Source organism: Canis lupus, chromosome 33 (assembly GCF_011100685.1).
Source record: "Canis lupus familiaris isolate Mischka breed German Shepherd chromosome 33, alternate assembly UU_Cfam_GSD_1.0, whole genome shotgun sequence".
Lineage (NCBI taxonomy): Eukaryota > Metazoa > Chordata > Mammalia > Carnivora > Canidae > Canis > Canis lupus.
The window spans coordinates 19,769,042-19,796,443 of record NC_049254.1 but is presented as its reverse complement, the minus strand read 5'-3'; the positions used below and the strand labels follow the sequence as shown (position 1 = coordinate 19,796,443).

The 27,402-nt window shown below is 33.5% G+C and overlaps 1 protein-coding gene across 25 annotated transcripts in view; it reads left to right on the top strand.

Moving 5' to 3' along the window:
- ZBTB20 (zinc finger and BTB domain containing 20) overlaps nucleotides 1-27,402 on the top strand; it is a 750,813-nt gene that overhangs the window by 128,873 nt on the left and 594,538 nt on the right. For 21 of the 25 annotated variants that reach the window (XR_005383338.1, XR_005383339.1, XR_005383340.1 and 18 more), the window contains one exon: nucleotides 18,601-18,652. The gene's annotated coding sequence lies outside the window, so the exon portion shown is untranslated. Of the gene's footprint in view, nucleotides 1-6,525; nucleotides 6,579-7,290; nucleotides 7,627-10,910; nucleotides 10,964-18,600; nucleotides 18,653-27,402 lie in introns of those variants that run through there. The other 4 variants (XM_038582884.1, XM_038582886.1, XM_038582885.1 and 1 more) reach the window with 3 other exon arrangements.

Below are 27,402 nucleotides of genomic sequence, written 5' to 3'. Positions count from 1 at the left end.
TTAACCAATATATAGTACATCATTAGTTTCAGATGTAGAGTTCAATAATTCATCAGTTGTGTATAACACCCAGTGCTTATCATATCACGTGCCCTCCTTAGCCCATCACCCAACTACTCCATCCTCCTCACCCTGTTCCACTCCAACAAACCCTCACTTTGTTTCCTATAGTTCAGAATCCCCACTATTTCAAGACTTCTCACCATTCTCTATGTTTTTCTTTATAGGCTCTGATATGACCATGTCTTTATCAAAACGCACTTTTTAGAGTAAGTTTCAAAATGGACTGTTTAGAGTAAGTTGTGTGGTCTGGCCGGTGCACATGGGATAATTGCTGTCTTCTTTAACTTATTATTATGGCTGATGTTATTGATCATAAAGCCTTGATTGATACATAAACATTCTAAAAATCTGTCAATATTCCCAACACTCTCACAATATCTGTAGTTTCTTGCTTCTAAGAAGTAATAATAATTAAACATATTGGGACTGGGGGAAGGCAAAGGGAAGATGAACATGGGGAATTGCAACTAACAAAAACTTAATGTACACCCAACATAACCATAAAGCATCAGTTGATTCACTACAGTTGCAATTCTGAATATTCTAGTATCCTAAAAAATAAACAGATTAAGACTAAGGTTGGGAATAGGTGTATATCTTGCAATAGACCAGACATCTGTGGGGTTTGTGATAGTACTAAATGAATAAGTGTTATATTCTACCACATGTGACATTATCTGCAGTAAGTAAAATGAGCAAATAATTATATTTTGAAGGAAGAGGATAAAAAGTGCTTGCATCCCATTTCTGCTGAGAGTTTTCCCAAAGTTATTAAATAAAAACAACATTTGCAACTTAGGGTGAAGCTTAGGAAATAGAGGTCTTTGCACTGATTTTTTTTTCTTTAAATGTTAGATTACTACCAGTGGATAGTTTAATGATTCTAAATGGAAACTGTGGAAAAGCAGGTCTAACAGTAACCAGATGTCTTGGGATTTAGAATGGTATGCTAAAAGCAGCTGCTTATATAAAGCCTTTGAAAACTTAACAATGCTTGTCATTTCTTATTTTCTTTTATGAACTGTTTCAAAAATATAATAAAGCACAGAATTAATATAAATACCAAATACCCATCATTCATTTAAAAAATGTTAGCATTTATCATATATGCTTAAGAAAATTTTTACGGAGATTAATCATTACGGAAGTAGTTGAAGAGTCCTCTCTTTTACATTTCACTTTTTTTACATAGAGGCAACTATTCTCCTGAGGTTAATATATATATTATTTCAGTCCATATTTTTACTATTTTTATATTGTAATTTTGCCTGCATGTCACCCTCAAAATTTGGAGTAGTTTTGGATACCAAAAAACATTTATGTACATCATACCTCATGGTTTCCAATGCCATGGTTTCCGATTCAGGTACCATGGTGCTCCCAGAGTGCCACAGTGAACTTACAGGTGTGCTGTGGGATATTTTAAATTTTTAAGAGAAACATGGCAATATTCAGCATCTTTCAGATACCAAATCAGCCACTAGTTTGAGATAGTTCACAATTTCAGCTTTTTAATTTCAGCACATTCTTCTTGATTGTGTTGTCTTTGAGAAGCTGTTTTTTTTTTGGGTAAGTGGTGTCATAGAAAGCAGATACTGTGTGAAAATCAATATACAACAAAGGAAAAAGGTGGCAGTGTCCAAACTGATTTCAAGGTTTGAGAAGTTCTACAGTCCTCAACAGGCACACACATCCCAATAATAACTAATTTAAGGATGGCTATGTAAGCATTGAGTTAAAATAATATTTTCCTTGCAATTTCTGTTTATTATTTTTTTGTACGACCACTAAGTGGCTGGGACATAAATACTTATTGAGCTGTTTAGAACTAAACTACAAAATAAATGGTTCTATTAGAAATATTTTTAGGCTAAGTTTGCTGAGAAAACATTACTAGGACACTAAGGGCTCTGTTAAAAATAATAATGAGACACTGAGGGCTCTTGTGAACTGAGAAATACTGGGTCATTCTGCAACATCTTTTGGTTTCACTTAATATTATGTTTAGGATTATTTATGTTGGTACCCATGGACCCAGGCATATTAGCCACTGTATATAATGCAGTGTTATTCCATTGTGTGACTGAGCCACAATTTATCCATTTCCTACTGATGCACATTTAAGTGTTTCTTCTCTTCCTTTCCCATCCCCTTCATTCCCCTCAACTTCATTCTTTTCTTCATTTCCTTCCTTCCTTCCTTCTTTTTTCTTTCTTTCTCTTTAATTTTTCTATTACAGTCAATTTCACAGTAAATATCACCTTGTGTAAATGTGAGAGAATTTCTGTATTTGAATTGCTAGCTTTAGAGAATATACATTTTTAACTTTACAAAGAAATGGAAAACTGGTCTCCAAATTTTTCTGAGTTCCCCTTTCTCCATATCTTTTCCAGCTATAGATCTTGATATAGACTTTTAAATTTTTTATAAGAAGATAGAAGTAGTGTATCTATTTGCTACTTTAATTTTATCTTTTTATACAGTTGAGCTTGTCTTCTTATTCTTATTGCCTAATCAGATGTTATTTTATCTGATTTTCCATCTCTATTCTCTCAGCAGCTTTTAAAGTTATAATGCTTATTTTTTTATTGATTCTTTGTAGCTTGTTATATATTTTGAATAGAAATGCTTCACTGGTTATGTATGTTGCAAATATCTTTTCTTAGGCTATTTCATGTTTATAATGTTTGGAGTTTTTTTTATTTGTTTATGTTGAGGGAAGTATGGCTTTTCTCATTTAATTTCAATATGGCGTATATCACTTAATATATTTTCTTTTTTATTGAGGTAAAATTGGTACATAAGATTTTATAAACTAGGTGTATAGCATAAGAACATTAATAATTCGATATCTAAATACACTCCATAGTGATCACCATGATAAACATAGTTACTACCCATCACCATAAAATTGAGCCCCTTGACCCATTTTGTGTAACTCCTTCCCCTCTGGTAGCCACTAATCTGTTCTTTTTGTTTTGTTTATTTTGTTTTTTAGAGTCTAAGTTTTATGGTATTTGTCTTCCTCCATCTGACTTATCTTATTTAGAGAATATCCTCTAGGTCCATCTGTGTTTGTCACAAATGGCAAGCTTTCCTTCTTTTTTATGGCAGAGTAGAATTCCATTGTGTATATACATCACACCTTCATTATCCATTCCTACATTGATGGACACGTAGGTTCTTTCCATATCTTAACTATTGTAAATAATGCTGCAGTGAACACAGGCGTGCACATATCTTTTTGAATTAGTGTTTTTGTATTTATATTTTCTGATGTTGAATAGTTCTTACATTCCTGGGATAAGTATTCTATAATTATTATGTATTTATGTGTATATATACACAAATGCACATGCATTTTGCACATTTGGTTTGCTATTTCCTTTAGAATTTCTTAAGTGAGATTGGCATATACATTTCCTTTCTCATGTTTTCTTTATTAGTATCAATTTCGCTATCAATTATTGATCATAAAGTTACTCAGGTTTTCTATTTTTTATTGTATTGATTTTGTTATGTTGCACTTTTCTGTGAAATTGCCCATTTCATTTCAGTTCGTAAGTTGATTGCCCTTTTGTTGTTTAGTATATTCTCTCATAATATTTTAGTGTTTCTTTTATCTTTAGAGATATATTTTCTTCATTCCTAAAGCCTCCAATTAGTGCCTTTTCTTGCTTAATATTTAATGATTAATAATATTTTGATCAGTATAGATTTTATTATTAGGTTGAATTTTGACAATTTCACATGGTTTAAACCATTTTATTGTCTTTTTAAAGAACCCATTTTCTCTCTCTATTGTATATAGGTTCTATGTCACTAATTTTTGTTATACTCTTTACTATTTATTTCCTTCTCCTTATTTGACTTTATTCTGCTGTTATTTTTTAACTTCCTAAGTTACATCCTTAACTAATTAATTTTACAACTTTTTAACATGTAGTATATGCATTTAAAGCCATAAATTTTCTACTAAGTACCACTTTAGCTGCATCCCACAGGTTTCGATATGTAGTGTCTTTATTGTTGTTTAGTGTTAAATATTTAATATTTCCATTATGATAGTTTGACTCATGGAATATTTATAAATGTGTTTTTTAGTTTCCAAATATATAGAGATTTTTAAGTTGTCTTTTTTTTTCTTAATTCCTGGTATTACTGCATTGTGGTTAAATAACATGCTTTGTATGATACAAATTCTTTGGTGTTTGTTGAAACTTCTTTTATGGATCAGTAATCATTGAATCTTAAAAATACTGCATGTTAGTTTGACAAGAACATACAATCCTCAAGGGGAAAAGTTTCTACACACCAGGGAATTCAAAACTATTAATTTTATTGCTTAAATCTTCTATATCTTTACTAATTTTTTGGTCTCATCTCTCTCTCTCTTTTTTAAAGATTTCATTATTTACTTGACACAGAGATAGAGAAAGCAGGGGAAGCAGCAGGCAGAGGGAGGGGATGAAGCAGGTTCCCTGCTGAGCAGAGAGGCCCAAGGTGGGCTCCATCCCAGGACCCTGGCATCATGACCTGGGCTGAAGGCAGATGTTTGACTGACTGTTGTCATCTCTCTAAGTATCTTCTGCCTCATGATGAAGTCTTTTACTTTGTTCAGAATTCTGCCAGAATTTCACCTTAGAATGCCCTTTTGTCAGCATCCTATCGAAAATACCTGCTTCTTCAGATCTTCGCTCTCTTTTCCCTTATCCTGCTTTTTTCTTCGTAGCATTTATCTGTATAGAACATTATATTTTATGTTCTATGTCCATTGTCTAAGTCACTAGGACATAAACTTGTTGAAGACAGGAATGATGCTCTATTCACACTGTATTTTCTTGCCTTCAACAGATATTTAATATATAGTTGTTGACTGAATGAACAAAAGTAGAGCTGTATTTCTGATATTCTAGTGAGCTTCTTTTTAGTTGAAGGAGGTTGTTACATGAGAGTTCTGTAGCTCTTTGCAAAGTGTTTTAGAATTCCTTTCTGTCTTGTGACCCTAGATCTGTGCCTATAAGAGTCTAAAGAAATCCAGATTGTTTTGTGTTAATTTTTAAGCTTAGATTTTAAGTTCTAAAAATAGGGTATATAAATGTTGATTCCTAAGGTACCCAAGGGACATATCTGAATTTCACATTTCTTTCATGTGACTTTTTATCACCTGGATCCCTACGAAGGATTTGGGTATTTTTTACTGTTTCTCCATGCTAGTCTGGAGATTTTTTCTACTCCTAATCTAATGGATTGGGTATTCTCTAATAAGAGTGTTTCAGTTGTTCTTCCATGCATCTCTTTGGCTTTAGGTCTTGTCTGCTGTCCACACATTGGTGTTGATATTCCATATGTCATCCTAAATATCTGGGTTTGTGTGAATATGATGCTCTGGATTCCAACAAGGCTTCAGCCCCTCCTTCCCCATTTGCTCTAGCTTTGAGTTCTCTGTTTTTTGTTTTTGTTTTTGTTTTTGTTTTTTTCTGACACTCAGAGGTATCCCTTTCTGTCTTTCACTCTAACATGGATCAGTTTTTAATTATCAAAATTTCCTAAATATCTGTGTATTTGAAGTGAAAGAGAGACACAGTCACATTAGTAGAATCTGATATATTCACTGCAATTAATAGCATTTCACAGTAGCTTGCTTTACTTCCAATAGGTCCATTAGGATCTTTATGTGAATCTTTGTCAAGTTTGTTTATAGCATGGTAATCACCTTACAGAAGATGCATGGTAAGTATACTAGCACTTGATTTGGATCATGTTGCCCTAATTCTCCACTGGCTAACATACTTCTGTGCTGTCATATCAATAATCATATGTGATTTTTTTTTTCCAAAGAAAAAATATCCTTTAACAGTTAACATCACGCAGTGTGTATTTCTCTCTCTCTCTCTCTCTCTCTCTCTTTCTCTCTCTCTCTCTTTGTGTGTGTGGTGGGAGGGAGGGGAAGAGAAAGAGAGGTCAAAGAGTTTAAGTGGAATGAGAGACTGTTAAGAGGAGAACAATAGTTGAGAGGAGGAGAGCTAAGGGAGAGGATGGGGAGTGGGTAAGAATACAATAAGACAGCTTGGCAAGGTTGGTTCAATTCTTTATAGTAAGGCAGATGAATTGTTAACAGAGGCAGATAAATTCTCCCAATGCCAGTCTACCCTCTCCTTCAACTCCTTGGACCTGACTTCTTTTCATATGTAGCTAAACTGGTCCGTTTGCTGATACCTGAGTGAAGTTGAGAGGTTTGCACTTATACTCAGTTTTTGGCACTTTGTGATTTGCACTGTGCTCATGTTATAGGGGGAAATTGGTCCCTCTGAGTAAAGATCATGTAACTGTCATCTTGATTGTATGTGAAAGCTTCTGTTCTAGCATGTTATGTTAACAGGAACCCAGGATCAGCAAACCTGTGTTCTTTTGGAACTTCTTTGCTTCAACATTCTCAGTACATAGCAAGAACATAGGTAACAAAGGAGGTATTCATTTCTCACAAGTGAGGCATGGGCATTTCCTCCTCTTTTGTAAATATTGCAATGTTTTGTGATCTTTCATATCAGAAAAGAGAATCTTCCTTTATTTCTTTAACAAATCAGTTACTTTATGAAGCTTTCAAAAATGTTATTTGCAGATAGATTCAACAATCTTATCCCTATTGTGTAATTTAGTAGTAAGCTTTCAGCATTCGACTTACCTGGGAAGGTCAAGCTTTTTGTGACCTCAGAAAGTCTGATCCTTGTTTTGTACAGACAATTACCTAAATGTTCCCATTATTTAGAATGGATATTTCAACCATCTCAAGGTTTACTTTTATTAGAATTCTCAAGTGTTTTCATTTATTGAATACTGAATCCGATTGAAGCATTTTTATAATATTATCTAAAATCTTATATTTTCTCATTTTATTTTAAAATTCGTGGTTGTTTGACATGCAATGTAATTTAATAGTAAACTTTACATTTAAATGTTATAGCTTTCACATTTTTACAGAAGTGCGGTTGAAGCTAAAAAAATATTTTGACACCATAGTCTTTAGAGATTTATGTAGCCAGAAGAGATAGAGTGAAATTGAGTGACAGAAAGGTAGAGTATTGGTTATCACAACTAGAAGGTCTGATAGCTTAATGAAAGCTGATTGGCAGTAGAATTTATTACAGCAACTGTAAAGTGGAGAATAGAAAATGATAGTGCTACTGATCAGTAAATAAGTTATCTCATGACAATGTGGATCAATGTGCTATCATTTAGAATCTTTACACACCAAATTTTAGTTTAATTGTGCAGCTATTTTGGTGTTGGAATACTATTTTGAAAAGCATAAAATGAGTTTTAGAATGTCTTTTGAAAATAGGTATCAGAATCATGTAAAAGGGTATTTAATACTTTGGGTTTATGAAGCTGTGTTTTACTTGGGAAATTTAGAAGACCTAAAAAAATTTGAGGGAGAAACAATTCTTATAATAGATGTAATGAAAATGTAACCTGAAATGGCCTGACAACACTTTCAATAAAACACTGGAAGAGAAATCAGTAAACATCTTGAAGACAAAGAAATCATGAGCAATGAACAAAGTAAGTTTATTACAAACAAATCATGCCTGACAAAATTAATAGTTGTTTAAAATAAAATTGCAAAATTAACATGGATAAAGAGAATGTATTTTTTAGACTTCAACCAAGTATTTTGTGACTTTTCAAAAATAATTTTAATGTTATGATACAAATAATATGATGGATTGGATAGTTATGAAAATACGATTCTATATAATGTCAAAATGTAATGCCAAGAATATGCCTAAATTGATTATGGGATTAGGTGGCAGTGACAAGAGTGACCTAAGGGGTTTAGGTCCCCTGTAATTCCCATCAATCCCCCAAAAAGTATTATAATTCATGTAAAAGCAACTTGTATATCTTGTAAAAACAGCTTCTAATACAAGTCCTCATAACCCCCTCTAATTAAATTTTGTTGCTAAATCTCTCCTGTATAGAAATTCTGTAAGCTTTACTCATGAGTTCGTATCAAAGGTCAACAAATCTGTCCAACTGTTTTTTTTTAATTGAGATATAATTGGTATGTGATAGTATGTTAGTTTCAGGTGTACAACATGATTTGATATATATATATATTGCAAAATAACTACCAATATGTCTAGTTAACATTCAGTCCCACACATATTTACAATATTGTGTGTGTGATTAGAACTTTTAAGATCTACTGTCTTAGCAACTTTCAAATATACAATATAATATTTTAAACTATAGTCACTGTGATGTAAATTGCATCCCCAGGACTTATTTATTTTATAACTAGATGTTTGTACCTTTAGACCACCTTCACCTATTTCACATGCAACCCAACCCCCTTCTTCACCACTCCCTCATACCCTGGCAACTACCAGGCTGTTCTTTGTATCTATGAGTTCAGTTCTTTTGTTGTTGTTTTTTATTTGTTTTTCAGATTCCATAAGATTCCATTAGATGTAAGTAAGATCATATGGTATTTGTTTTTATCTGTCTGACTTATTTCATGTTGCTTATAATGCCCTCAAGATCTATTCATGTTACTGCAAATAGCAGAATTTCCTTCTTTTTGATGGCTGAATAATAGTCCATTGTATATACATGCCAATTTTTTTTTTTTTTACTGCATTCATCCATCTATCAACACTTACATTGTTTCCATGTCTTAGCTATTGTAAGTAATGCTACAGTGATGAGGTGCAAATATCTTTTCAAGATAGTGATTTCATTTCCCTTGGTATATATTCAGAAGTGGAAATGCTGGATTGTATAGCAGTTCTATTTTTAATTTTTTTAGGAACTTCCATTTTGTTTTCCATTGCGGCTGCATCAATTTACATTCCCACCAATAGTGCACAAAGGTTTTTTTTTTTTTTTTTTTCCTCTACATCCTCACCAACCTTTCTTTTATCTTGTCTTTTTGAAAATAGCTATCCTAACTGGTGTGAGGTGATTTGGTTTTGATTTGCATTTCCCTGATGACCCTACAATTTTTGTAAGTAAAGTTTTATTGAAATATAGGCATATTATGTGTTTATATATTTATTGCCTATGGCTACTTTCATGAGATGATAGCAGAGTTGAGTAATTGAGACAGAAACTGTATGACCTACAAAGCTAAAATATTTATCATTTGGCCTTTTACACACATGGCTTTTTTTCTGATCCTTAGCTTAAATGAATGATTTTTTTTAATCTTTAGAAGCATTTAGAATAGTCAAATCTGGGCATAGGTAGAATGTTTGTACACTGTATGAAGAAGGCAGTGAATCTGTACATGTTACTACACTTAGGGTCTAGTACTCTAACTCTTCCACGTTTCATGAGTACTGACTCATCCATTTCAGCAGTAAAATACAAAATAAGATTTGTGACATTGTCACTGCCTTCATTCAGTTCCATTCAACCGTTATTGACATTATAAAAGTTGATGATGATATATCAATGGGTTTAATGGTGGAATGTGAAGGGAACTGTAGTTGAGAAAAACAGTGATGTTAGTCTTAAGTATCAAGACATGCTAGGTCTAATTCTCTGACAGTTTATTTTGTTTAGAACTCTCTGTCACCAAATTTATCTTGAATCTTTCTCCAAATGTAATTATGTTAGGGGCAGAACATTCCTCAGCCTGGGTTTTAACTTTAAAAAAATCATTTTGTTCACTGTGCTTGATAAATATTTATGGATTGAATATTAATAATTATTTTTGTATCTATTTATTTATCCTTCAGATATTTGCATGCTCACCATATGCCAGGCATAATGCCTGAATGCAAACAATTTGACAGTGAATTATGTATAGCTAAACTGATAGGATCCCTAATGTAGGAAGATAGACAGTGAATGTGTTTATCAATAAACAAAATGATTGCAGAGAGTGATAACCTGTGAAAAAAAGAAAACTGGGTAGTAGAATAAAGAGTGACTTGGGGCAGAAAGTGTGGATAGCAGGATAAACAGTAATGAGGTGCCATCTGAGTTAAGATTGAATGATGAGAAAGGGAAGCCATCATTAAATAATCTGGGAGAAGAGCCTTAGAAGAACAAGTTCAAAAGCCCCCAACAACTGTGGCCTGATAAAGGAATAGAAGACAAGCATGTTTGGATCCTAGTAAGAGTTTGTGTGTATGTGTTGTGTTAATTTAAGATCCACCATGTTTTGTGTTTGTGTGAGAGTGTTGGTGGGAACAGTGCATAAATTAGCTCTTAGTATATATTTTTAGGTATTTCAATGATCATATTTTCAAAACTGAAATGTGTCTGAGCTAAAATGAGAGGGATTGAACTGATTATATCTGAATCAATTTTTGTTGAATCCAAGGGAAGACTATGCATAGGTGTCTGGGTAGGAATAGAAGAGTGAGAGGGGAAAGCATTGAGATAGAGTTTTGGAGAAATTGAAGATTAGCATTGGTTCTTTGGCTCCAAGACCATGTAGATTTCAGTTCCATAAATACTCGTTAACATATTAAAGGCTTCACTAAATGTTTGTCAAATCAATGTATACAGGTTTAATCTGATTGGCTTGGAGGGTACAATTTCTGATTGGATTAGAGAGTATAATTTCTGCATTAATTGGAAGAGAGGATACACAATGAAATCAGATTATGGAGGGCTTTGCAAACCGAACACATTGGATCGATATTGTAAGTGATTGGGAATCATTATAGGGAATAAGTAATAGCTAGATCATTTCCAAATATTTGTGTTTTTTATGGTATGTAGGATGAGTTAGAGACAAAAGGAGCTGAGGATGGTATTTTATTCCAGATATACTTTTAATTTTAACCAGGTTTTCATTCCCAGGGAGGCTTGGCTGCATTGGAATCAATCACTTCATAAAAGTCCCTGGCTCTAATGATGAAAAGCTGCCTCAGTTACCAAGGTTCTTTCTTGTTATGTATTCTTGCATATATATTCCTGTTTGCCTTTGCTGTGCTTTCTTTCATGTTTATCTGACTTTTAACCATTTTCAGGACGCTAAACGTTCTGCCTCATTTTGCCCTTTTGTATTTGTATCTCATTGGTATTTGCTTGATTGCATTTATATTTAGGAAGTAATTCAGTAAAAATTAGGTGGAACAGATTTATAACTCAAAACTTTTCTGTACAAACTATAAAAATGGGATTTTTTTCTGTTCGTTCTTTCCTCTTTTTCTCTTTTCCTTCCTTCCTTCCTTCCTTCCTTCCTTCCTTCCTTCCTTCCTTCCTTCCTTCCTTCCTTCCTTCCCTCCCTCCCTCCCTCCCTCCCTCCCTCCCTTCTTTCTTTCTTTCTTTCTTTCTTTCTTTCTTTCTTTCTTTCTTTCTTTCTTTCTTTCTTTCTTTCTTTCTTCTCTCTTTCTTTTCTTCTTCTTTCTTTTCTCTTTTCTTTCTTTTCTTTTCTTTTCTTCTTTTCTTTTCTTTCTTTCCTTCTTTCCTTCTTCTTTCATTTTTCCTTCTTTCCTTCCTTCCTCTCTCCCTCTCAGGACCCCCCTCTCTCTTTCTTTCCAGCCTTTACTTTTTATGGGACTCCTAAAAATATTAAGGTTGGCTCTCTGAAAACAAATGAGATAAAAATTTATTGCTATCTCTGGGAGCACTCAATCCAGACAGTGAGAAAGATGCACCAAGAAAATTTTCACGTTGTTGCAGCTTTAGCTACAAAAGCAACTTGTCTGCCTGCCCTCACCTTTGGGAACTGTTATCAATATGGGCCATTTATCCTGTTGTCTTGGTTGGCCCTTAGATTATATAATTATTCAATTTTGTATCTCACCAGAACTATTTCCAAAAATAAAAATGAAGGGTCAGCTTTTATTGTAGAGTCCACATTTACTGAGATACTGATGCCCTATTTTTTCATCTAGGCATTTGACTCTGGGAAGTTAACAGTGGTATATAACTGCCAGCTGCACATAGGTGGTGCCAGTTTTGTCAACAATATATGAACAACTCCCCAAATGTATATGTTTAGGAAAAAACAGTATGAATGTGTCTTGCGTAGTAGTGAAGAGGTGGACTTGTGTTAAATGTAAAACCACATAAGAAAACCTATCAATTCATTACTGAAACTGAACATGTGGTACTGTTTGTAGAAGTGCAGATTCTGTGGCCAGTTTGACTAGGTGTGGATCCTGGTTCTGCCATTCAGTAGAGAGGCGATCTTTGGCAAATCACATAATCTCTTTATGCCTCAGTTTACATATCAACAAAATGAGAATAATGACATCTGATATCTAGCTACCCATCTTCTAGAGTTTTTGTGAAGTTTAAATAAGCAAATATACATAAAAGTACTTAGAATAAAACCTGAATATAGGGAATGTTTATATGTTTGTGATTATCTGATAATCTTTAGAAGTAAAGGTGAACATTAAATAGCTTTCTCTGCTAACTCTGGGAAACGAACTAGGGGTGGTAGAAGGGGAGGAGGGCGGGGGGTGGGAGTGAATGGGTGACGGGCACTGGGGGTTATTCTGTATGTTAGTAAATTGAACACCAATAAAAAATAAATTAAAAAAAAATAAATAGCTTTCTCTGACCCTGCCTCCTCTGAGAGTTACAAAAGTGTAAGAAAATTGTTGCGTCTTCTAGAATGTGGAATGATTTGAAAACAGCACTATATTGCTCTAAAGCTCAAACTCTGCTAGTGAAATTATCCTAAAAGAAAACCAACTTAACCTTTAACTAAGACTAAATTAAATAGTTGTTTTTACACTCCCCTTGTAGAAGAAAGGAAACCAATCATAAGAAAATATTTCTTTATTAGAGATGTCTTCAAAAAGCAACTTTAAACATCCTTGTTATGCCCAGTCTCACTGTCTTGTTAGTGCAATCTCCAATGTCTATGCATTTACAATTTTGTAAAATTAGAAGGCAAATGATCTTTTGTGGGTCCCTTTGATGTGGAAATGTTGGGGTTCGGATTGAACTTTCAAGAAAGAATTCTTGAGATAACTTAGGTGTAAAAAGGTGGTTTTATTAAAGCACAAGGACAGGTTGCATGTGCAGAAAGAACTGCACTGGGGTTTAGGTGACTGATTATATACTTTTAAGTTGGGAGAGGGTTAGGGATAACATAAAATCTCCAAGGAATTTTCGCAGCAAGGTTTCCAGGACCTCGAGGGGGCTAGTTCTTGTTAGGAAAAGATCATTTATTACTGTCTAATAAAACTTTAGTCATAAGATCCCTCAGATGTCTTATCAGTGCGCCATATGCTTAGAGGATGATTGCCAAGATATTTCTTGGAGTGGGGTTGGGGGAGAGATGAAGGAAGTTTCCGAAGAAAATTTTATGTTTTATACATTAAAGTAGACTTCCAAATCCTGGGGGTTTGGGATAATGTTAAGCTAAGATTGCCTTTTGCCATTAGCAAAGTGTCAACATAGAGGCAGTTGAGTTCCTGGAAGAAGATCACTCTCCCTGTTTCAAGGACTTGTCAATGAGATGTAGGCAGTAAGGAAATATGATTTTTTTCTTTTGCCTTAGTTTCCCACATCACCTGGACTCCTAGAAATTTATATAAAATTTTGTGAACATGTACACTTCTAGAGAAAGAGATAATCGGTTTTCTATCATCTTCTCAGAGGGGCTTAGGACCCCCCAAAAGTTTAAGAAATATCCTCTATGGCAGTATACATTTTTCATCTTTAATGAAGATATAATTATAAAATCCTATTTACCAATGAAGGAAAATCTGCTAGTTATCTTAGGTTTCTAGTTAAAAAAAAAAATCTAAACAAAAACTATTTTCTCTGGTGAACCTTCAGCAAACTAGAAGTTCAGTTCATCAGCATTCCAGATAATCAGTGCTTACTTGAGAAAATGGTGAATTTTATTTATTGTTCATGCCTTCTTTTTGTCCTTCTAGTTTTGGAATTATTAACATTTTCTATAGTTTTGTCATTGCATATTTCTTATGATATGCTTAGGAGTAAGAACATTATCTAAATGCTCCAAACCCATTATTATATCCATCTTATTAATATAATTTAATAGAGAATATTTCTGTACATTCTGTCCAAGTATACTATGGAATAAAGTACCTGAAAGAGGACAAGGGAAAGTTGGAAAGAAGGGAATTTTACTGATCTCTGAAATCTTAAAAATGTGTTGTATTTCTTATGCACTTATCTCAATGTTTAAATTCACATTTACTTTGATGTTTTTTAATTACTTTTATTAAAATTGGTTAATAGAATATTTTAAAATAATTTATGGATTCTTAGGAAGGGTATACATTTTAAGCTCAAAAACTTTAAAGTTTTTAGTTGAAGGAGTTTAAGTAAATAATTCAGAAATGCATTCTGTTTACCTGTTAATAATTAAGCAGGTTAGACTGTGTACTTTTTATAGTCATTGAGTTTTAATTTATTTATTTGTTGGTGTGTTGGTTTTTAAGAATTTATTTAAGGCATTCTACTATTGGGAAATAAAAATGAACAGAATAAAGCTGCACATAATAAAGGAAAGGGATTCAGTTATTTTAAAGAGACAAGTGGCAAAAAAAAAAAAGAAATAGACTGGATTTTAGGATTAAAAGAAGTATTTATTACATAATCTTTCTGAACCTCTCCCCTCTGGTTGGAGGGGAAACGGAAATACCTAACAGCAAGTATGAATGAGTCAAGTGAATAGTCTTTTGTTGCTGCCCTAGAGACTGATTCAGTAGAACTTGATTTGATCTTAGATGGCTTCATTATGGGGTTTGGCCAGGTCATTTTTATGGATTTTTGGAGAAGTCTACCATAGAACTTATTAGATTCTTGGGTGCTTTAAAAACTCTGGCAATATCCAAAGTCAGAATGAATACCTTCATTCTAAGAAGCACGATTATAGACTAGAACTGAATTAGTCTTTTCCAGTCTTTGAGGAATTGCATCTTGTCCTCTTGGCCATTTATGTATACATTCTTCCTGATGTTTTTTAAGGATTATACATTAGTTTCCATTTGCCATTTTTGATGAGGTACAGTCAAACTTCATATTTAAAATTTTATTTAATGAAGAAGACTTACTTTCTATAATTATCAATAAAGGAAGCCTTTAGCAGTTTCCATTTATTTTGTTCTAAGGTATCTTGCTTGCTTTTAATTTTTACTTATTTGAAATTATAACTGTAATAGTCCTAACACTGAAATTGATGCATTTTGTTTTCTCTTACATAATAGTATGCTTACAATATAAATATAGCCTCAAACTTCTTTTAAGATTTCTACATTCCAGTTTTCTACATTTCAGGCTGTGCATTTCTTTGAAATTTTAATTAAAGATCTCTTAGATTCCTAGGAGCCAAATTTTAATTGATTACATCTTTAAGCTTATTAAAGAATATTTGTTATAGATTTTTATCTATTATTTTATATATATCTTAGCTTGGGTTTTTTCTATCCTGAACTGCCTATTCACTTGAAAAAAAATGAGATCTTTGTTTCATTTTATTTATTTATAAAGATTATTAACTCTACTTTGAAAAATTTTTTTAGGTAGTGAAATTCATAAATCTTTATTCTTATATTCTGCTATTGTCTATGTGGCTTAAAAGCATTTTCACCAAAATTCAGAAAATTATATACATAGGTTTTCTTATAGTTCTTTACTCATTATATTAAGATGTATCAATCTGATTTATATTTCGGTTCCTGGTAAGAGGTAGGGAACAGAAAAATTTATTTTCCTATATCATTAGTCTCAATTCTGTGAAAATGCTACATGTAATCCTTATCCCATATTAGAGTCCCTGAGGTCTGTTGTGATCTGTCTCTTCCACTGCCAATATCACCCCATCACCTATATTCCAATCATTGATGAAAACTAACCTTGTCCTCTACTCCTTTGCTGAGGGTCAAAACCAAATACTAGATTTTTTTTTCTTTTGTGACATCCTATTTGGTTTTATTTATTTTTAAAAATTTCAGCTAACTTTAAAGCATCAGAACTACTAAAGATAGTTCTAATTCAATTTAGTTCAGCAAAGACTTATGGAATGTTTGCTATATACCAGTCCTTGTAATTGTATTAGGAACATGTATGTGAATTGGAAATCTGCGTGCTACAATCCTTGCACTAGAAAAATGTATTAATTTGGTGGAGGCAGACAGAGCATGAACGTGGTCAAGGTAGTGGCCTAATATTGTACCTTTATTTTTTTAATTCTTTTTTATTTTATTTAAGTCTACAATTTACTGACTCTAGCCATTTTATGTATTTTTCCTTTTTATCTTTCTTTTAAACCCAGAAAAGATGAAGTAACATTGCTTTAACAGAGTTATATTGACTCAGGCATATGAAATATGATGACTTTTTCAGATTCATACAGTCTGTTTACTTTTTCTAATTAATGAACTGATAATTGTGTCTTCCTGTTTTCAGTTCTGTAAATTTTTATTGGATATTTGCTAGGCACTATTTAAGGAGCCATAGGGAGAGAAAGATGAATATCTTTGACAAATTTATAATTTAGTAGGGGAAATTCATTATTCATAAAATAATAGCAACATAATAAAATAATAGATATGAAGAGTTTTGTTTGCTGTGTGCATTATACAAAGCAAGGTAATATATATTAACTTATTTGCCTCTTAACAATAGCCCATCTAGTCCCCTAGACACTTATTTGACTCTCTCACTTCATGCAAACTTTTTCTTATTGTCACCTCCTCTGAGAAGATTTCCTGTCCAAACCTGTTTAAAATATCAGCCCATGTCATTCTCAATGCTGTTACCTTACTGTTTGCACTCATGGTACTAATTATATGACATAAGTTTACCAACCTGTTTGCTTATTGTTTGTTTTCCACTACTACACTGAATATTGAATGGAAGACTAAACAATGGGTTGTATAAGTTTACAGTAGTGAAAGAGCAAAGTTTAATATATAAAATTTAACTTCTTTATGTCTAAATTTCTTTATCTGTAAATGGATGCAGACTTTGTGCTTATTTTATAGTTGGTCAGGCTGTTCATTCTTTCATTCAATAAATATTCACTGATCTTAGTATATGGCAGACACTGTTCATGAAATTGGGAACAGAGTGAAAAAAGACAATGTCTGCCCTTATGGCACTTCCATAAATAAAAATTACTTTTATAATACATCACAAAATGGCCAAATTAATTTTCTCCAAATTAAATTTCCCCACCTATCCCTACAATCTGAACATTTTTTCTATTCCTGATTATATTCTCTGTTTATCCTTGATTAATGGTTCTAATCACACTCCTAAAAGATTGTAATTTTCAGTGCTTCTTCTAAAGTTTGGTGTTACACAGTAAATGTGGTATTACTCATGTATCCCAACTATAACAGTACTAGCACCTTCCTTTCCTCAATCTCATTTATCAGTACAGTTTAAACTCAGGTTTGTTTTGGTTTACTGGTATAGTTTGCTGTTTAATTCTTTGTTTTCCTTTCATAAAATATTATTTATGCATATTAAAGATCCAATCAATTAAAATCCTTAGATATTTTTCATTTTAATGATTTTTTTTGACTGTAGATGCACTGGATGATAGGATTGGCTTATGTTTATGTATGTACTTCCATTAGTAAAACTGCTTTTGAGATTTTGAATGGCTGAATCTCTGTGGAGATTATTAGTAAATATGACATCAAGGTCATCATTGAGATTTCATAGCAAATTTAGAGGGAGAACTTTCCAAGGACATAAAATATCAAATTCAATTTTTAATAGGAGAGTTGTTTCTAGTTAAATTTTTTTTATATTCAGACTCATCGAATAGCCTTTAAAGGCACCTCAACATCCTGCCTGTTTTCCTGACTTCAGTCCTAGCTTTGAGTCTATACCATCAAATGCATTTGGATGGAAAAGAATTTAAAAGTGGCTCATCCATTTGCTTGGCATCCCTGCCTCCAAATCTGCAATAATAGCCTTGCTTGCTGAGACAGAAAACATAAAGCCATGTTCTCATGTCAGTGCATTAGGTACTATACACCAGTTCAAGCTATATTGAACATATTACCCTCTGCTCCCTGTTTCTTTCTGTCCATTTACTTTTTATTCTATAGATTATCTTCCTTTATGCAGATCTCCAGCCTCACTCATTATTTTGAGGATAGGGCCTGTGTTTTATGTTTGTATTTTTCCTAACTCATCAGTACTTACCAGTGTATTATATACAATAGATCTTTGCAAAATCTCTATTAATTAAGAATAAACAAATACAACGGCTAAGAACTATTTGAGATTCGTTTTTTTTTTTCAATTATACAAACATAAATGTAAAAACCTGTAATTGTGTAAATTAAGAAAACTGTTAATAATACTGTAATAAAGACCCTGGTCTACATCTAAGCCCTGTAGCTACCGTGATTTAAATAATATATTTTTGTCACACTTTACTGTGTACTTGTACTCACATATACAAATGAATATGTTAGCTTTTATTTTTCTTTTGGAAATTATAGATCTTAGTTGACACACACAAACTCAGCTACCTACTTCTCAAGGTTATAAACAAGCTATGGAAATGTAAATTGCTTCCTTGGAAGATTTCTAATTTTAAGTATTTTCTTTTTACAGTCACACTAAAAGAAGTATTAAGAATTGCCCTTTGAGACTCTGAAGACTGAAGGTAATGTCCAGTGATATTTTCTTGAATGGGTTTTATCTTCTTGAAAAGTTTCATAATACTTAAGGTCTTGGGTTTACCGCCTCAGGTCTTTATTGCCCTTTAACACATTATATATCTTTTTCTGTCTCTAAAGAATAATCTGAAATTGTAAGTCAAAAAAGAAGAACCCTTGTGTCATGTCAGAATGTCTCAGCCTAATTGGGTGTTGCTATACTTCTTCTTCCTTCTATATGGGAATATGGGAATGCATTATGGCCCTTCCCTGTTTTTGAAATCAGTTCAGAACATTTCTGATTTTATACCTTGCCCTTTTCTTAAATAGACATATTGGCTCAAAGCCAAAAAGTCAGCACCATTCCTCCTTCGGAAGGGCTTTACAACTAACTATATGAGCTAAAAATGCATTTGTTGCAGACAACAAAACCGTGCAAGAAACCATGCGGATGAGATTTAGTGGCTACTTATAGTCACAAGTCTAGAATTTCAGGCAAGAAGTGTACAATAGACTTGTGTTGCTGTATTGTGTATGAAGAGCTCATAGGGATTGAAGAAGGTTTCTGAGACAAGAGGGGGCTGTAATTACTTTGCTTCTTACATGCATGGTTAGATCTTCCAGCAAGAATAACATGGTAGGGTAATTTATTATAGAAGAGTAAATCACAGATTACATTGGAGGGGGATGGGGTGCTGCGATCCAACCATCAGTTTTGTGAATACATACACTTAAGCATGTGTGATAGCTTGTTTTTAATTTCTTTACACCAGTGCACACCTCAAACATTCCGTTTAGCAGTGGGATATGCAAATTGTTCCAAATGCAGCAGCAGTACTTTCACCTGAATGTCAAAACTGTCAGAGAGCTTTAAATCAAATCTTTATAACATTTTTTTAAAAACCAGCCAGTCCCAAGATTGAGGCACCAAACTCTCTGCAAAAACTTGATTCCCATGCTTCTAAAATGCTCCAGTATGTCAACAGGGTAATGTCAAAGTTCTAATTCACCTGCTTTCTAATTTTAACCTTTTAAGGATTTTATTTTATTTGGCTTAATTACGATATTTTCTACAAATTAATGATAAATGCCTTGATTAATAAAACCAAATGTCAGAGAAAATGACAACTTGATGAAAAATTAATACTCGGCAATATTTTAAGGTACAGAAGTACTAAAGATGTACTCTTAAACCTTATACTTCATCAGCTCTTTTTGAAGGTGGGTAACAGCATTATTTTTGCACAGAAGTTTCCATAGCCACATGTGTAGATGCATTTTAGCAATATAATTCTCATCTGTTGTTTTTACTACTAGCTGTTATAGATAGAAATATATTCTTAATCTCTCCTTTTCCTCACAATATTATTCATTTTTATTTCACAAAATCAAGGAAAACTACATTTTAGGTTGGTTATAGAGATGAAGCAACCATATTAAGCATCCAAACAGCAACACATGTGTGTGTGTGTGTGTGTGTGTGTGTGTGTATTTCGAGAGATCTCACGGTATAAAATGTAGTAGTTTGTGACTGGATATCTGTTAGACTGTTAATTCATTTGGTTATAAATATTTCAACTGGAACATTTAAAAATTATTCGGCAAAAGTATTACATACAAAGAGAGAGCATCTCTATTTCAAAGGGAAATAGATTTTAATGTGGGGATTTACTTTTTTTTTCAATATTTTTTTCCTGAGGTTTTATTAAGAGACCTGAATACCAATCAAGAGTTGTAATTTGCTTTTTTTCATATAAACTGTTGGTTAGATTTAAAAAACCTAAAGAACAAGAAATAACGACTATTTTTTCCCCTTTTATAGAAGGTCATGGAGCTAAAGGATTTTTAAGGATTCCATGTATTTTTTTCAGTTCACAAACACCAGGATGCCTTTTGGATATGAATACTTAATTATTTGATCAAATGTTATACAGAAATAATACTATGCAGGAATTATAGTTGGTTTTGTTTTTTATTTTCATATTTTCACAGATGAAGCTGCCAACCAAATGAGGGAAGGCACAATGACCTCTTCTGTGTTGTGCTTTTGTTTGGTTTGGTTGTTCAGGGATAAAAAGACACACATAATGCACTGTCAGTGAAATGGACACACTTTGACCATCTGTTCATGTAACGACATGATGGCCATACCTATCAACAGAAATTTCTGCCAACTAATCTTAAAATTACTTTTTTTTTTTTTTTTTTTGGTGATATGCTGGGAATTTCTAGATAGGTGTTTCAGGCATGTTGCTATGCATACTAAGATAAATAGAGCTAAATGTTGGTCAACATCTTGTAAATACAATTATGCTAATCCCAAGGGAAAACATTCTTCAGTGGAGATTTCTGGTACTGTTTAAAATTGGAGATGGATTGTGCTGAATCTTCCTTTAGCTGGCTATAGGTTTTATTGTTTTTGTGTATTGTCTGTTCCAGACATCCAGTCTGTACTGGCAAAGCTGCTTGATGAGTAGGGGCCACCAACATCGCTGCCCTGACTGCTTACATACCTGCCATGAATAATAGATTTGTCAGCTAGTTAATCATTGCATTGTAACTGCCTCTGTTCCTTCTTAGCTGATCATTGCCCAGATAAGTTTACATTGCACTGTAGCACAAAGCTTCTATTATGTTTCTATACCTGCATTTATTTGTATACCAAAGCATCTATTCTTTTTTCAAATACTGGTAAATGACATGTCACACTTCTTTGACAATTCTTAAATTACATATTAAACAATGTACTTCTTCCCCTTGTTTATTGTATTCATCTGCCTTTCGCCAATTTACTTCCATATATGAACCAATTAACTTTTATTCATTAGTTAAAGGATTTCGTTAAAGAAATACTAACACCTACCTTACAATTCAGTTTTATAAGTTTCCCATTGAGATTCTAGTTATTTGGATTAAGTACTATAAGAGAATGTGATCATTTCCCCCAAAATGTTTATGAACAAAGGAGGTAGAATGAAACCCAAAATAATCTTGTTGTACTTGATGTGACATTGTTTGATCCTAGAAATGAGGACAACTGACCAAACCTTATACAGTTAGAATCTTTAGTTTCAGGAAGATGGAGTTGATTTTTTAAACTTTATGCTGGTGTGAACAAACACAATGATCAGCTGATGTTCTTTGGAGAATCTAAAGTTTATGGAAAATTGAACCTGTTCGACTATCTCTTATCTGACGGGGAAAAAAAAACCCTAAAAATGAATTGGTTTTCTGATAGACTTAAAATACATCAATATATAGTTTCAGTACCTATAATTTGACCATATCTCCTCTCTAAATGACTATTTACTCCCTTTGGAAACTGCTTTCTCTCCTTTAAGCTCACACTGTTTTACTCTGCAAGCTCAAGTAATTGAGACCTTACTGGTTTGAAAAGATTAAGGCAGCTTCCAGAGTTGCCTACTATATAACATAAGTACCAGTAGAATGATCAGTTCCTCTCAATAGGATTCATTTACCTTCATTTCCTTTGCAAGCTTGTGTTTATTAATGAATAAACTACACTCATGAAACACACTGCTAAATAGATCAATCAAAAGATATCAAGGAAAACCGTGAACATTGTCCAAGATATGTAGGGGATTTGTGTTTCCTGCCTAAATGCTGCTTTCATTCTTCCTCCCTATCTACCATCCCCCCTAATATCCAGGTCTCTCTTTGTATCCTTTAGTGATGACAAGATGTTTTTTATTCCTCTAATGAAGTGGGAAACAGATTAACATGCTTTCTTCTTGGGAATTAGATTACTTATTGTAGTACTGCTCAACATATCTTTGTAATACTCCCCAACCCCTACCCACAACTAATTAGTGACTTTCAGAATTAGGGAAAATCTTGGTTGTGTGGTGGCTCTATATTTACCAGTGATCAAGGAAGTGTTACTAATACACTTGTCAGTATTAAAAAAGAATTAAGTAAATAAAGGGCCAGATGGCCGAGCCCAGGACCTATCAGGTACCCAGTATGTGTGGGCTGGTCCAACGGAATGACAGAAGCATATTACCAGGCTAAGTGGAATCAGAGTTAGGCTTTCACTTTTAAGAAAAAGGACATTTTTCAAATGTGTTTTCTTATGATATAGTGATTTACATGTTCAGACCTTATTTGTACTAGTAACATTTGAAAGCATGTAGTTCCTTGTATATCAAGAGACCAGAGTATTTATGTGTATCAGAAAAGTCTGTTGGAACAGGACACAGTGCATTTTTGCTGGTTCAGAGAAGAATCCTGCTTTGTTCTCTCATGAAAGCCTATGTTTACTGTTATAACTTACTACATTTTATTTTAATTGAATATTTGTCTCCTCCAATAGACTCTACTATGGCTTATGATATAAGGAACCTGGTTATGTAGAGGTTGTTATGGTTTATGGCCAGTTGAGGAACTAGTCAATATTCTCTGTTTTGTTACAGTAAGAGCATTACAATAGTGGTTATAATAAGATTAACTTAAAGTGAAGAAATTGAGAAAATAAATTCCCTTCCTTTCCTATGATTTAATCGTCTTTACATGAGTACATATATAAACATCTTGTTTCCTACTGTATATTCCGTTTTCATTTATTTTATTTTATCTTGCAACAATATACTTTTTGAGGCCATTTTAAATCTTTGTGGTTAGATAGATAGATAGATAGATGGATCAGTGAATTGTTGGGTAGGGAAACTGACTAAATAGAACGTACATTTTATTTTCTTAGATTTTTCTCTTTACAGCCACACAAATAATGAAGAGATTAGCTAACCATAGGCCTTCCGTCTTCTTTCTCTCCATGCCTTCTTTTCAAACTCCAGCAGATATTTAGTGAATGTCTGCTCTGCCAGGAACTTCTCAGGTGCTAGGTAATCTGCTGAACAGTAGAGGCATAGCATCTTGCGGGGCTGAGCATCTAATTGGCAAATATAATAAACACATAAATAAACATTACAGACATAGATATGTAATAAAATGGCTTATTTTGCTGGACTTCTCAATTCTGAAATGGATTAGGGAATTTATAGTGGAGAAATTATCTTCAGTGGCCTGCCATATTAATAGTGGTAGATCACTTCTAGATTAAAAAAATGCAGGTTGGCCAAATTATTTCAGATTAGGTTTTATGGAGTGGGTACCCTCAGGATGGAGATATATAAAGCAATATTTACTTTCAAGGTGAGTCATAAAGAAGCCAGCTTTATAAACCTGGCTTACTATATATGATGTAAATGACCTCAATATGTGTTTTCAAATCTCAGATTAAGAAATCATGGGAATTTCTAGAATTTTTAAAATGATGAAATATTATCCCTTATAAAGATTACTTATTAATAGTCCAGATATTTACCCATGAATTGGGTTATAGTAATGGTGATAAAGGAGTAGGTGATAGAAATGTATATTTTTCCTTCCTCTCTTTGGACATGTGTGTGGAATATTTTTGTCTTCTGATCAGATTGTTCATTATGCTCCCTTTGGATGTGTGTACTGTTTGGCCTTCCAGCCTTGCATGCTCATTCAAAGGCATTCCAAGTCATTATGCTGGACTTCAGCCTTGTTCAGTAAAAAGGCCATTTCCTCCATCAGCTGTCCACTTGGACATACATCCTTTTTACTCTCAAAAAGATTTTATATGCATTCAGAGTATATTAGATGGATTTGTCAAATTACTCACAGATAATCAGTTTTTTAAAGTTATAATTTGAGCTATGACCTCTCAAACTGTGAATTATAAGGTTTGACCCTTTGGTTCACTGTTTGACACAGCAGCCATTAATTACAGTTTTTAAAGGACATTTTATTTCAGTTAGAATTTGTGTTATGAAAACAGTTTAAGTATTTTTTTTCTTTAACTTTCAGGAATAAATGCTGAAATGTAAATGTATGTATGTGTGTTTACACATATATGTTTATTTTATTGTATTTATTATATGTTATATGTAAATATGTTATGTATCATAGCTATTTATTATATTAATATATAATATTTGTATTCAAATATAATAAATAGCTAACTTGCATAAGCTTACTAAAATCAAGGGTATTTATGCATATTTTTACCACTACATTACTTACTACCCATCAAGATTTTTCTATAATAACTTGTGAGTTTATACAAGGATCATGCTTATTTTATATAACTCTGGTATTAAGAGGAGACTGACTTTTTAAATATGTTTATCAGGGTGACAGAGACTTTAGTATTATTTGAATCTAGGCTTTTCTCTTTTCTTTTCCTTGACCAAGGGTACAGAGGTGGGTATCTACCTAGGAGTGCCTGATGTCTAACAGTAATTTGAAAGTCCTCTAGATAGCTCAATCTTGTCAGGTCAGGTGGTTTTTACAGATGTGAAGCTCAAGGTTGAGATGAAAAGGACATAGCAGAAAGGTTGGTTTAGCTAAATGTAGAAAGACATCTAGATGTATGGATCTTTTCTGATGGAGTATATAGCTTGCATTGTATTTTCCTTTTAGCCTCATTAGTTTGTGATTTTTTTAAGGGAATGTTTACTTCTATTTTTTTTTTCAAAAAGCAAAAGTAAAGAATATATAGTAAATGTAGAATTTTCAAAAGACAGAAAATTTCTGAAATTAATTATAAGCAGATTTTTATTTCACTAAGTACATGTAATCATTTTCAGATTTCCCAGAATATCCTGGGATATGAATCTACCTAGCTTTTCTCTCCTCTAGCTTCCATTAATATATAATCAAACAATCTTTTAGATACATTTTAGGAATTTTATTTTCTCATGGCAAAAAAAAAAAATTAATTCTTTGAACTAAATGTAAGGGCTTGTAAATACATCATGGGGATTATGAGATCTGAAAGTAGTTTTCAGAGATCAGTAGGCCGAGAAAAATTCAGTTTAATTTTCAGGGTTTTTTTTAATTTTCAGGTTTGATACTGATCTCATCCTTGTTGGATAAAGATATCTATTCACCTTTTTCTATTCTTCATATTACTTAAAAGCTAGTGTAGGATGACACTGAAACTTATATTTAATTAGGTCCCAATCTACTTCCTGAGCCCCTAATTTCCAAACTTCTCTCCCACTTTTCCTATCTGTTCTCACCTTCTTTCCCTAAGCACACAGTTCTTTCCACCTACACTGCAGCATTTGTGGTCTTCTCCTCCTCCTCCTCCTCCTCCTCCTCCTCCTTCTTCTTCTCCTTCTTTTTTAAAGATTGTATTTATTTATTCAAGACACACAGAGAGGGAACCCTGGGTGGCGCAGCGGTTTAGTGCCTGCCTTTGACCCAGGGCGCGATCCTGGAGACCCGGGATCGAGTCCCATGTCGGGCTCCCGGTGCATGGAGCCTGCTTCTCCCTCTGCCTGTGTCTCTGCCTCTCTCTCTCTCTGTGACTATCATAAAAAAAAAAAAAAAAAAAAAAAAAAAAAAAAAAAAAAAAGACACACAGAGAGAGAGGCAGAGAAATAGGCAGAGGGAGAAGCAGGCTCCCCAGGGAGCCTGATGTGGGATGCCTAATGCAGAACTCGATCCCAGAACCCTGGGATCACATCCTGAGCCAAAGGCAGATGCTCAGCCACTGAGCCACCCAGATGCCTCATTTGCTGTCTTCTTAACACACACTGTCCTGCCATGTGTAATGCCTTTACTCATAGTTCAGTCAGCCTGCTATGGCCTTCCTGTGGCTCCGAAAAATGCTGTATTTATCCTCTAATACAGAATCAACACCTCTTTTTTTTAGTGTTTCCTTTACATTTGCTCACATGAGTGTAACACTTACCACACTATATCCTAGTTATGCCCATTGCCTTTCCCAGATGTCAAGCTTTGTGAGGAAAGGGAATATGCCTGTTTCATCCTGAGTTTAGCTCAGACCAGGTACTCAAGAAATGCTTCCTGAATTGGTTAGTCTATCAATAGCCATAGAGAAACTATATGATCGTTTGTACTCAGAATTTATCTACAACACAAACCAAGCAAAGAGGGATCTCTTAAGGAGGTGTACTAAGTTTCTTTTGTGTCACTATGTGATTTCCTTTACGTCTGAGTACTTGTTTTCATCCTTATTTCTGTAGCTCAGTAAGGAAACAAAAGTGTCCTATACGCTATAGTGAAGTGCAAAAGACGTTTTATTTATGACAAAATTTATTAGGAAACATCTTTATGACAAAAGACATTTATTAGGAAAAAAAAAAAAAGAGGACCAAACCAGTGACTTGTCAAAGTAGTTTTAGATCTTCACATGTGAAATAACATGGGAGAACCAATACAGAAAGTCTTAGGAGTGTTTAATACTCTAGAATTTTGTACTAACCACTAGTGACGATTGTACTTAGATTGAAACAGCATTGTATCTGTGTAGGCTTACCCAGGATCTGAAATTTAGGCAATAATTAGCCTCTCAAATGGATCTGTTTGGAAAGCAGTATAAAATAATAGCTCCCTTCCCAGAGAAGGATGCTGCTGTGCTCAGGCTGCACTCATTTAATGATGTCTCAACTGAAACAGGTGCCTTACTTGCTTTGTTCTCCAGGAGCGGCTTTATAGATTTAAGCACTGAGCATACAGTACACAGTGGCACTATTAACAAATCAGAATGAGGCCAAGGGAAAACTCATCTAGGATCCACACACCTAAATGCAGTTAGTAAACAGAGACACTAACTCTCATTAAGCATAATTAAACCTAATATTGACTGTAAACTGTTACTTACCTTAAACTTCTCTGTAGAGAGTGTGGAAAGGGATTAACCTAGCAGATTGGGACATTAATTACTACCTCTTTCACA